Consider the following 11,448-nt stretch of genomic DNA (forward strand, 5'->3'; position numbering starts at 1 on the left):
ATTTTTGGCCGTTCAGTAGTTTATTTTTCATTCTGGAAATATTTCCATGAATTCTTTGCCTGCCAAACTTCCAGGTCCACACCCCTGTACCACTTAGGGCCCGAGGATACATGAATATGCATGTGCTGTTTCTCGTTCCTATGTGCACTGTTAGAAAGGACAATCAGTGCTTAGAAGATGTGTGCGCCTTCACAAGCGCTAGGCAAAGAAACAATAACATGCCTCCGCGAAGGTATGAAGGCCATCGCCAAATGGATGAAGAACAGCTGCCTCAAACTCAATTTCGACAAGACTGAGGTCCTCATCCTTGGCTCCACCCCTTCCACATGGGAAGACTCATGGTGGCCTGTCACACTCGGATCCGCTCCGACGCCCACCGGCCACGCACCAACCTAGGATTCATCCTGGACTCCTCACTATCCATGACCCAGCAAGTTATCCTCCTGCTTCAACACCTTCCGCATGCTCCGAAAGATCTACAAATGGATGCCCACCGAAATCAGAAGAACAGTCACCCAAGCTCTCGTAACCAGCAAACTGGACTACGGCAATGCCCTTTACGCAGGAACCACAGCCAAACTCCAGAAAAGGCTGCAACGCATCCAGAACGCCTACGCACGCCTCATCCTGGACATCCCCCACCACAGCCACACCGCTGCCCACCTGAGAGACCTGCACTGGCTCCCCGTCAACAAAAGAATCACCTTAAAGCCCCTCACCCACACTCACAAAACACTGCACAACACCGGACCAGAACACCTAAACAGACGGCTCTCCTTCTACACCCCGACCCGACAGCTCCGCCCACCTCGCCCTCGCAACCATCACACACATCTGCAGAACTACAACCGGCGGCAAATCATTCTTGCACTTCGCCGCCAAAACGTGGAACACTCTTCCCACCCACCTGCGTCAGACCAAGGACCTCCTTACCTTCAGGAGACTTCTCAAGACATGGCTGTTCGAGCAGTAGCAGCACCCCCCCCCAACATCCTCCCTCAGCGTCTTGAGACCCTCTCGGGTGAGTTGTGCGCTTTACAAATTCCTTGATTGATTGAATGACTGATACCAGTAAGATCGCCTGGAAAAGCTAGGGGCCAATCCACATGAAACTGCAGGGAATTATATGGCACACAACACAGACTACGGCGTTTCTAACCTCTTAATTAAGGGATATAATCACCCAACATGAATCCCCTTATTGTGCCATAGGGTTCAACTCAAACAAATCCAAACCCACCCCCAATCCATTCCAATAAACATTAAAATAAACACATTACATGCCAACCGAATGCACCATACAATGTAATCCAACTCAATATATCATACTACACAACACAGTGGATCAAAAATACACCATCCCATCCAATGCAATACACCGTAAAACCTGACCTAGTGCAGTACACCATTGGTCCAATCCACTATAAACCAATATAATACACCATACAATCGAATCCAGTACAATAATCCATCCAAACTATTCCCATCTAATCAACAGCAAAGCACTACGATAAGCCAGACCCATAAACTACAACATACCATCCAAACAAATCCAACCCACCACAACGCCAGCTCAATCAATCACACTTTGTAACATAATGCAAACAGTGCGTATTATACATATCTATACATAAATGGAGAGAGAGATAAATACACACACACGCACCCACAAAATTCAAAACAATGCATCATATGGGAAGGGACACGTCGAGGCCCTTAGTTACCAGGCCACCAAAATGCAACCACATGATAATGCCGCCGTCCACTTTTTCCACATTTCCCCTACTTTTACAGCCTGAGACCACAGCTTTGAATTTTTGGTTAAATATAACACTATCGCAGGCGGTATTTATTAATGCACAGCAAACCAACATTTTAAGTAACATCACAAATAAGTACATATTTCAAAATTCTCACATGATTTTACATGGATTCCCATGAGTAACAGAATCAGCTATACATCGAGTCACCTAACCCCTCTACCACCCCCAAACAATTCAAATTCTGTGAGCTCATGGTTGGCTAGTACCTGTGTCACCCCGGGCCCAACTCTGGTTTATCGCCTTACATGAAATCCCTTTGCTCTTTATCCGAAATAGTGGATCTTAACTCCATGCAGGAGGCCTGCTAACCCCACAGTGACACTAAAAGGGGCACCCCAAACTGCCGGAGAGCATCTCTTGGCAACCAGGCTATGCCTTGATCCCCTAGCACAGACTGCATCCTCCAAAGGGCAAATGCCACAAGGTAGCAGTGCGCATGTGTAAAGTGGGCAAAAGCCCACAGGAGCAACCGTCCTAACTCCGCCAATTGCATCTTCTTTAATGAATGCTGCAAGCACCCCCCCCCCCTTTGAGGGCCCATCCAATTCAGAACATAACCCCTCATAATCCAACAGAGAGCACTACACATCATAAAACACACTAAAATGTATTATACAACCGAATCCAGTACAATACAACCAACCATCCACCCCAATCCAACCCAATCAAACGCAACCCACTGAAAATACTATAAAATGCAATCCAATGTAACACATCCTTAATTCCAATACAGTATAACACAACATTCAATCCAGCCCAACCTACTATGTAGTTCACTCACAATCTAGTCAAGTAAAATATGATCAAGTGTTGAACGCAGTTCAATCTAACACAACATTGCAATCCAAGCCAACCTACCATCTAATCCTGGAAAATGCACTCCAATACACTTTAAAATATTCAGTAGGTTGTGTGTCTGCATATTTTAAGCACAAATATTGGCTGACATAAACATTGTGTCCTGAATATTGTTTACATTAGTATCATCCTATAGGATATATATATTTTTTATTAACCATAAACTGGTGGTACAATTGTAAACGATGTTGATATTCTGGTACCAATATAAAATAACCTACCATCCAAAACAATCTGGTAAAACACAATGCTAAAACAGTACTCCATTGAAGCCAATCCAGTACAACATTCGATACAACCTGCCCAACCATCTATTAAATCCAATGGAATCAAGTAAAATACAATCCAATGTATTATACCACCTAATCCATTCCAGCACAATACAACATCAATTCAATACAACAGACAAACACAATTCAGTCCAGTAAAATACAATCCAATGTAATATAGCACCTAACCCAGTCCAACAAAATACAGCATCAACTCAACGCAGCCAGTAATCAAATACAATCCAAACCAATCCAATGTAATATACCAACTAACCTATTCCAGTGCAATACAACATCAATTCAACACAGCCGGCAATCCAATTCAATCCAGCAAAACACAATAAAATGTAATATACCACCTACCCCATTCCAGCACAATACAACATCAATTCAACACAACCTGTAATCCAATTCAATCCAGCAAAACACAATAAAATGTAATATACCACCTAACCCATTCCAGTGCAATACAACATCAATTCAACACAGCTGGCAATCCAATTCAGTCCAGTAAAATACAAACCAATGTAAGATACCACCTAACCCATTCCAGCACAAGAGACATCAATTCAACACAACCGACAATCCAATGCATTCCAGGAAACTACAATCTAATGTACTACACCATTTAATTTAGTGCAACCCCCAATTTACGCCAAACCACCATCCACACAATTTGATAAAATATATTAGACTCTGCAATAACATGAAGATTTATAATGATTCTTCTACTCTATTTATGGTCTACACAATAAACTATTGAACGTGATATGAAGGCACCTATTTCCTCTAAGAAAACTGCTTAGTAAATAGTAATTTTATACAATAAATTTCAGTAGTAAAACAATAATCAATTGTATCTGCAACCTCGCCAGTGATTTGAAAATGTACTGAAGAACAGCCAGGCATCACAGTCTCTTAATAAAAAATGCAGGCCCTTTTTCTGTGATATTACCCTAAGGACCAGAAAAAGGGCTCATGGATTACATCCCAGAGTAAAGTGCCAGGGGTTGGGGCAAGTTCAAGCAGTCCACCCGTTCCTTTTCTGACGTGTTGGTACGTATCTGGGCTTTTAACCACACCCACCTCACGCTCATCACTACCACTTGTTCATGGGCTTGCCCTTCCAAAATCTTTTGATGACATTGCTAAAGGGTTTACGTTTGTCCGTCTTGGGGAGGTTTTGCTACCACCTTGGCCATCGCCCCTGTTATATGGCTAATTGCACTTTTGTCCGTAAATCTGACTACAAGCAAACTTCTTTTTCCTTTTGTGTCCCTCCTTATCACTGATACTTATGGCGGCCATGGCACTGTCGATCGGCTCGCTTATGTGAAACTGTTTTACTTTTCATTTTCAATTTATGTGGCAAGAAAAGTTCAGTTAGGAGCTTACAACACTAATAGCTCTAACTCGAGCAAATGCGAGACCCACTGCATTGCAAATGCTGGTTTCCTTTTAGTGTGATGCCCTAAGTGCAATGGCATCCCAGACATGGCCTAGTTCTCTTTGTGCCATATGCCCCAAGCTGTACCCAATGACGAAGCCCAAATAGGCCAAAAGAAGTATGGAGTTGTTTTTGTTCCTGTTCAGAGAGCACCCGGCCTCTCAGTTTGGGCTGGACTGTTCCTTTTCAGCCAGGACCAAGACTGATCTACGCATATCTGGTTTAGTTACTGTCTAAGGTGACTTGGTGGGCAAAAAACGATAGATTTGATGACAGCCCTCAGTAATTCCCACTGGCTGAAATTAATTCAAGCGATCCCACCCATCACTTTTTTGTTTTTAAACCCAGTGCATGCCTCTGACATCCTGGGGATTCCACACAGGCCCACTCAGTCAAGCACAGCAATGAATTAATATACAGAGCATGCATGCGTGCTAGCTCTCACTCCTTTTCAAGCCACTACATGCCTCAGTGCAGCGACCTTAGACAAGATGAGAACATCTAGTCTCGCAAGCACAACACCAAAACACTTCCCACAAGGGCCACAGAGAATTGCAACACTCTTCCAACCAACCTCTTCCACGCGGTGTAGCACGCTATCTGTCCATCGGGGGTATGAAGCGCTATACAAAAGGAATTATAGCCAACACTACAAGGTACTGACCAGTACAGGGCCGAAGTTCTCTGGAACCAGGGGTAGGGCTCTTTTGCAAGCCACTGCAATCTGAGACTTTATACCCGCTGTTGAATTAAAAGAAGAAAAGCTACAAAACCCTAAGTAAATCAGTTAGCTCAACGAAGCCACAGTGATGTACAATTAATGTCCCCACTGACTCTAGTCCCCATGGTGCTGGCAGTCATCAGTAAGTGATGAAAGTGGCCAGAAGTTGGGAGTTGCAGGTAAAATGCTAAAGAAACCCAGTGAAACAGCTCAGTGGGTTAAGCAGCACTGCTGTGTGTTTGTGTCATCTAGAGGCCTGCCAATGGGGCCGACTTATCTGTTCCTCCTACTGAGGTGGCAAGCAATGATACCAACAAGTAGTGTCAGTTACACTGAGATGGATAACAGTGAATAGCCGGGGTGTTTTTCACTAAGGGCTTCTGAGTGACTGAAATAGTCGAAACTGAAGCTCGAGTGGTCTACAATGTCACTGAGATCGCGAGGTTAAAAACACCCCACCCCCTGGACTCACAGTTACCCATCTATAAGTTTGTGTATATGGGATCCAAAGCTGACAGCTATTATGAACAGGCATTATGAAGTGTAGCATTGTAAACACGGAAGTAAACATGGGCTCTCTGAGGCAGGACTCTCCAGGGCGGAGCATCGTGACGTCACATCTTCTCCGGTCTGTGACCTAATTGCAGAGAATAATAGCATTTTGGAAAACCTGTTCAGGATCGAGGGCAGGATTTGGACTCATGTACAACATGTATTCTATATAGCGCCTAGAGTCAATTCGCTCTGTTGTGTGTTTCACAAGAGTAGTCAAACACAAGATACGGGTACTGGAAAAAAGAGAAATTTGGGAGCCTTCTTAAAGTATTCAGGAACCTTAGGTACAGGTCCCCCCATTTTGTGTATGTACAGTGCATCATACAGCTGGATACCCCTCTAGGCGCTTTCTGTGTCTGAAAGGAAGAGTTGTGGGCTGAGTGGAGCAGTCTACAAATTAAGTGGGAGGACAGACAAATCAGTGCCTCAGAGAGGCCTGCAGTCCTGTGGCTGATGCCTTCATATAGGGACTTGAAAACAACCTCTGACCCCGGACCAGCATTTGCCCTGCTAATATGAACACATCTGAAAGCGCACACTCTCACCTGCGGGCATCTTGGCGCTGAATAACAGATGTTTATTGTTGGCCATTCAATGGTACTCACCCAAAGGGTGGGTGCAACAAGCGCCGGGGCTCGAACCAGTGACCAGGCGGTCAAATGTCATATGTTCGGTTCCAATGTTGCGCGGTATGTGTAATCAACCTCCGTTTTTGCACAGAATGAAGATGAAACCCAAAAGTTAAACCATGTGCCCAGGATCACGCCATGTGGCAAAGGTGGGACTGTAGCTCACATCTCCAGGTTCTATAACGTAGGACTGTACCAATGGGCACTCTCTCCCCTCGGGAGAGACATAAACTTTGGCACTGGCTGAGACGGGATGACCTGTTCTGTGAGTTACAGGTACCTCCCACATCTCAAAGGCACATGCGGTTCAAAGTCATATGTCAGGCAGCGCCGGGATTGGATAGGCTATACGTATCCAATCCGGGCTCTGCCTGATATGAGAGGAGTCTGACAAGTGACTGTCGCGTCGTCGACTCTGTCCCAGCTCTACAGGCCTTGGGCAGCCTGACGGCCTCCGTGTTTGTCAGTCCCGGGCCAGGGTTTGAACTCACCCACCCAATGACTTCCTTAATGACACTGATGCACAGCAACAGACAGTGTGAAAGTGTTTTCACGTGTGCGGACCATTCCATTTCCAGTTAACTGACATCTGTCAGTATTGCAACGAAGTAAACCGTCAAGCAAGCGCCTAGATGCACTCAGTTAGCACTGTGCGCTACAAAAAATTGGAGAGCAACGTCGAGAGTTATTTCGGTTTTTGTGATGGCTGCAGACAGAGCAGAGGCCCTGCCATGCCTGGCTCCGGGGACGGCAAATGCTTTGGGGTCACGTTTTATGTTCCAAATGTGTTTCAGATTCCAAATGTGGCCCCATTCCTGCGTTCTGGCAAACAGCCTAGCTGCGGCCCGGCAAACTCCCCCTCCCACGACATTTCCCTCCAAAGAAATGAAATCGCAGCCGACTAATACGGGGTACATTAGTTTAGTTGCAGAGTGACTGATCTCTGGCACGTTTTCAATACGGTTTCCTCCAGATGCAAATCTTTATCAGTGAAACTGATTGTCAAGCAAACTTTAATAAAGTAATGTAATAAAACACACACGGAGTAAGGAGTGAATACAATACCGTTAATGCTTTCTTCCCTCCACCAGAGACTTCCTGCAGCCTGATTGTAATGCGCGATGAACACCGGATTTATGAATGCACACCCTACGTAAGTGTATAGCACCAACACTGTCTGAGGGAGCCTTAGGCACTACAGTGAAGCAATAATGCATCAATCTAAAAATATGTTTTGTGATTGGATGAAAGCCCACTGGGCTCTACTGACTGCACTAACGTTCAGGATATATATATTTTTTTAATATCGCGCAATTGCCCTACATCCGGGCCGCTTTCAGCCACTGTACACGTGAGAAATGCCAAACAAACCCCTAGAATCGGGGAGACACAGAAACAAAAAAAAACTAGAATAGGAACACTACATATTTACACATGCATTTATATTTTACTTAGCGCCTACAAGTCGGACTTGAGGATGCTTCAGGGCCCTTGGCGACAATGTAAACACAGAGAAGTACAAACGACAATAGCGCAGTACATAACGCACAGGCCAGCAGCGAGCAGTGGAAGTTGTGTGCCCTTTCAAGCGTCGCCCATCCATTTATTGATTTATGCGGAGCCCAGGCGCTTTCTGACACCGACCTCGGAACACCAAAGACTCTTTCAGAGCAGAAAACAAGCCCATAAAGTCACCATGCCCTGCCCTCCCTCCCCCGCGCCGCTGAATACACTCTCCCTACTGTACACACGTCTGGGTTAAAAAAAAAACCATGTCTGATGGCAGAATACTTCCCAGAGTGACACAGCCCAGGCGGGTCCCTTACCTCGGAGCACGAGCGGCCGCGGGCCCCGGCCGGTCTCTGGGGCCCTCGCCGGGGAGCCATGACGCGGGGCATAATCAGGACAATTTGGGTACACCCCGACCCCTGGAGCGACGCCCTCCGGCGGGGCCGGGTGGTGACTGGCCTCGCGGTACTCCTGGGGTGCAGCGGTGATCCTGGGGTGCAGCGGTGATCCACAGGGGTCCCTCCTTATGGGGTCCCTGTCCCCACCCTTCGTTCCTTTTTTTCCTCCAGAGGATCTTTGCTCATCAGCCCTATAACAGTGACCGGCAGCTGTAAGTGGCAATCCGGGGGAGCAGCGGAAATCCAAGGGTGCAGCGACAATCCAGGGGTGCAGCGACAATCCAGTAGGTGAAGTACAGATCCAGAAAGCTGTGTAGGGAATCCCCCTGCTTAGAGCCCCATCGGATCACTTTTCCTGCTCCTACAGGGGCTCGCCTAGCCGAGGGGCTTCACTCTTCCGCACATAAGCCCCAAGCAGGAGTGCAGCAGTGATCCAGGGGTGCAGCGGATTTCTCTGTACCCCCTTCTCTTCCCAAGTGCCTTACCTCCCCTGGGACCCTCTCCTCTCTGCCTCCTTGGAGGAGTGTCCCTCCCAGCCGTGCCGGCAAGGGCCCGAGGGTGCAGCGCTGCAGGGGTGCAGCAGTAATCCAGGAATGCAACAGAAATCCAGGGGTACATAGATCCCTCCTCAATCCCAGGTCCCAGCCTCCTCCGTGGGTAGGGAGCAGGGATTCTTGCCTGTAACCCCCTCAAGAGAGCAACCCCCGACCCATCCTAACCAGCGTCAGGGGGTGCAGCGAATCCGGGGTGCAGCACTAGTCCAGGGTGCAGTGAACCCCCCCAGTCTCCTAGGTCCCTGCCTGGTGCGGGGCCCTCCTCCCTCAAAGCTCAGTCCCCCCCCAGCACCACTGTCACCCAAGGCGGAGCATGCAGGGGTGCGGATGCGATCCAGGGGGGCAGCGGGTCCCTTCGGGGCCCCCTTTCTCCCGGGGGGGCTGCCCTCTGTGGCTCTCCTGCAGAGCAGTAAGTTTGCGCTCTGCGCCTTCCGCCTCCTGCCTCCTCCTCCTCTGCCTGTGATTCTGAGAGGCTGCCTTGGCAGGCGTCCAGCCTACACCAAAGCACACAGCACTCAGTCTGGCCTCCTTAAAGGGCCAGGCCGCGGTTAACCCCTTCCTGCCCGGCCAGACACGCCGTGTCTGCGGCGCTGCCCTCCTCCGCCCCACGCGCGGGGGAGGCCATGGGAACCCTCCGGGACCCACTGTCCGTGGCCATCGATGTGCCACAGATCACCAGTTACTGAAACACAACATGCAAATACTGTACTGTTTGAGCTGTGTATTGCCCCTCTAGTCACAAACTCACACCGCAGTTTTCACACGCTCTGTAACGCGTCCCCTTACAGTAGAGTTTGCTCATTTTTCAACTTTTTAAAAACCCAAATGGCTGAAACAAATAATATTTAACCGTGCGAGAAAAAAAAACTTGTATTATTGTTACACAGCTGGTTATTTCATTGATACATTTTGAGGACAGCCAGGCTCTTTTGTGTAGAAAATCCGTGTTTGGAGTCATACCTATCGCCTTTGGGCGTTTTGTTTTTATGTGACCTTGACGTCAATCGTTGTTTTGTGCGAGCAGTTGTGTTGTGTTTGGTGGCCCTAGAGGTGAACGAAATTCAGCGAATATAAGAGCTAAATCAGAACTTTAAGTTTTATGTTCGATGTAAACAGGCATTCACGTTAGAAATGCAGTAAACGAGGCGTGCCCTCTGACCTACTGCAAACATCTAGCGCCCTGGGCGAGCTATGCATACGCCCCTCCATTGTTTTCAATGAGAGTTCTCTCCTCCAGTTTTAGGCCCCTAATTAACGTGGCGCCCGTGGTTCGGTTGTGTGGATGGGCAACATCTGAATACAACATGAACACATGACACAACATCACATAACATAACCCTAAGAAGAAAACGCCCTACCAAAATAACATAACAAAAGAACAGTGTAACGTTATGTAACATAACAACAACATAACAATAGTGAACAAATAACCAACAAAGCACGGCCTGCTCCAACAATATAACAAGAATATCACATAAGAACAATTGACCGTACCAGCATAATAACAATGCAGTACACAATATTGTAGTATAACAGCCCAATATACCTAATATAGTGACACAACATCACACCATGATATAACTTATCTTCACACTCTAACATAAGAATGCGACATAACTATATACTACATCCATATAGAAACTTCACTTAATGTAACATACAGTTACATACCATAACAACACAATATTATAGCAAACCATGTCCACATGGCATGGAATAAATTACAGTACCGTAACATAAAGTGCCCTAACATTACATACATTCACGTAACAGTGTAACAGACTATATAGCGCAGTATGTAACTGGACATGAAGACATGATTCAGCATAGCGTAACAGAAAAACATTGCTCGATCTAACACAACATAACAAATAGCACACCAAACCGGCGAATCATGGCATCATTTAACATTCCACACAGCAAACATACCAACATACCACACTAGTGGCACACCACAACAACAGAGAGTGGCGTAACTACAACATACAACAACATACCAATATACCACACTAGTGGCACACCATAACAACAGAGAGTGGCGTAACTACAACAGCTTACCAATATACCACAGCACTGGCACACCACAACAACAGAGCTGGCACACCACAACAACAGAGCGTGGTGTAACTTAACATACAACAACATACCAATATACCACACTAGTGGCACACCACAACAACAGACCGTGGCGTAACTTAACAAACAACAACATACCAATATACCACACTAATGGCACACCATAACAACAGAGAGTGGCGTAACTTAGCATACAACAGCTAACCAATATACCACACTAGTGGTACACCATAACAACAGAGAGTGGCGTAACTCAACATACAACAACATACCAATATACCACACTAGTGGCACACCATAACAACAGAGAGTGGCGTAACTCAACATACAACAACATTCCAATATACCACAGCACTGGCACACCACAACAACAGAGCTGGCACACCATAACAACAGAGAGTGGTGTAACTTAACATACAACAACATACCAATATACCACACTAGTGGCACACCATAACAACAGAGAGTGGCGTAACTCAACATACAACAACATACCAATATACCACAGCACTGGCACACCACAACAACAGACCGTGGCGTAACTTAACAAACAACAACATACGACTATACCACACTAGTGGCACACCATACCAACAGAGAGTGGCGTAA

At 46.6% G+C, this 11,448-nt stretch overlaps 1 protein-coding gene across 8 annotated transcripts in view; it reads right to left on the minus strand.

Annotated features, from left to right (window-relative positions):
- The window catches only part of NCOR2 (nuclear receptor corepressor 2), a 1,084,598-nt gene extending 1,075,363 nt beyond the window's left edge, over window positions 1-9,235 (minus strand). For all 8 annotated transcript variants that reach the window (XM_069215021.1, XM_069215023.1, XM_069215022.1 and 5 more), the window contains exon 1: window positions 8,129-9,235. The gene's annotated coding sequence lies outside the window, so the exon portion shown is untranslated. The remainder of the gene's footprint in view (window positions 1-8,128) is intronic.
- Window positions 9,236-11,448: the final 2,213 nt, after the last annotated feature.

This window comes from Pleurodeles waltl, chromosome 11 (assembly GCF_031143425.1).
Source record: "Pleurodeles waltl isolate 20211129_DDA chromosome 11, aPleWal1.hap1.20221129, whole genome shotgun sequence".
Lineage (NCBI taxonomy): Eukaryota > Metazoa > Chordata > Amphibia > Caudata > Salamandridae > Pleurodeles > Pleurodeles waltl.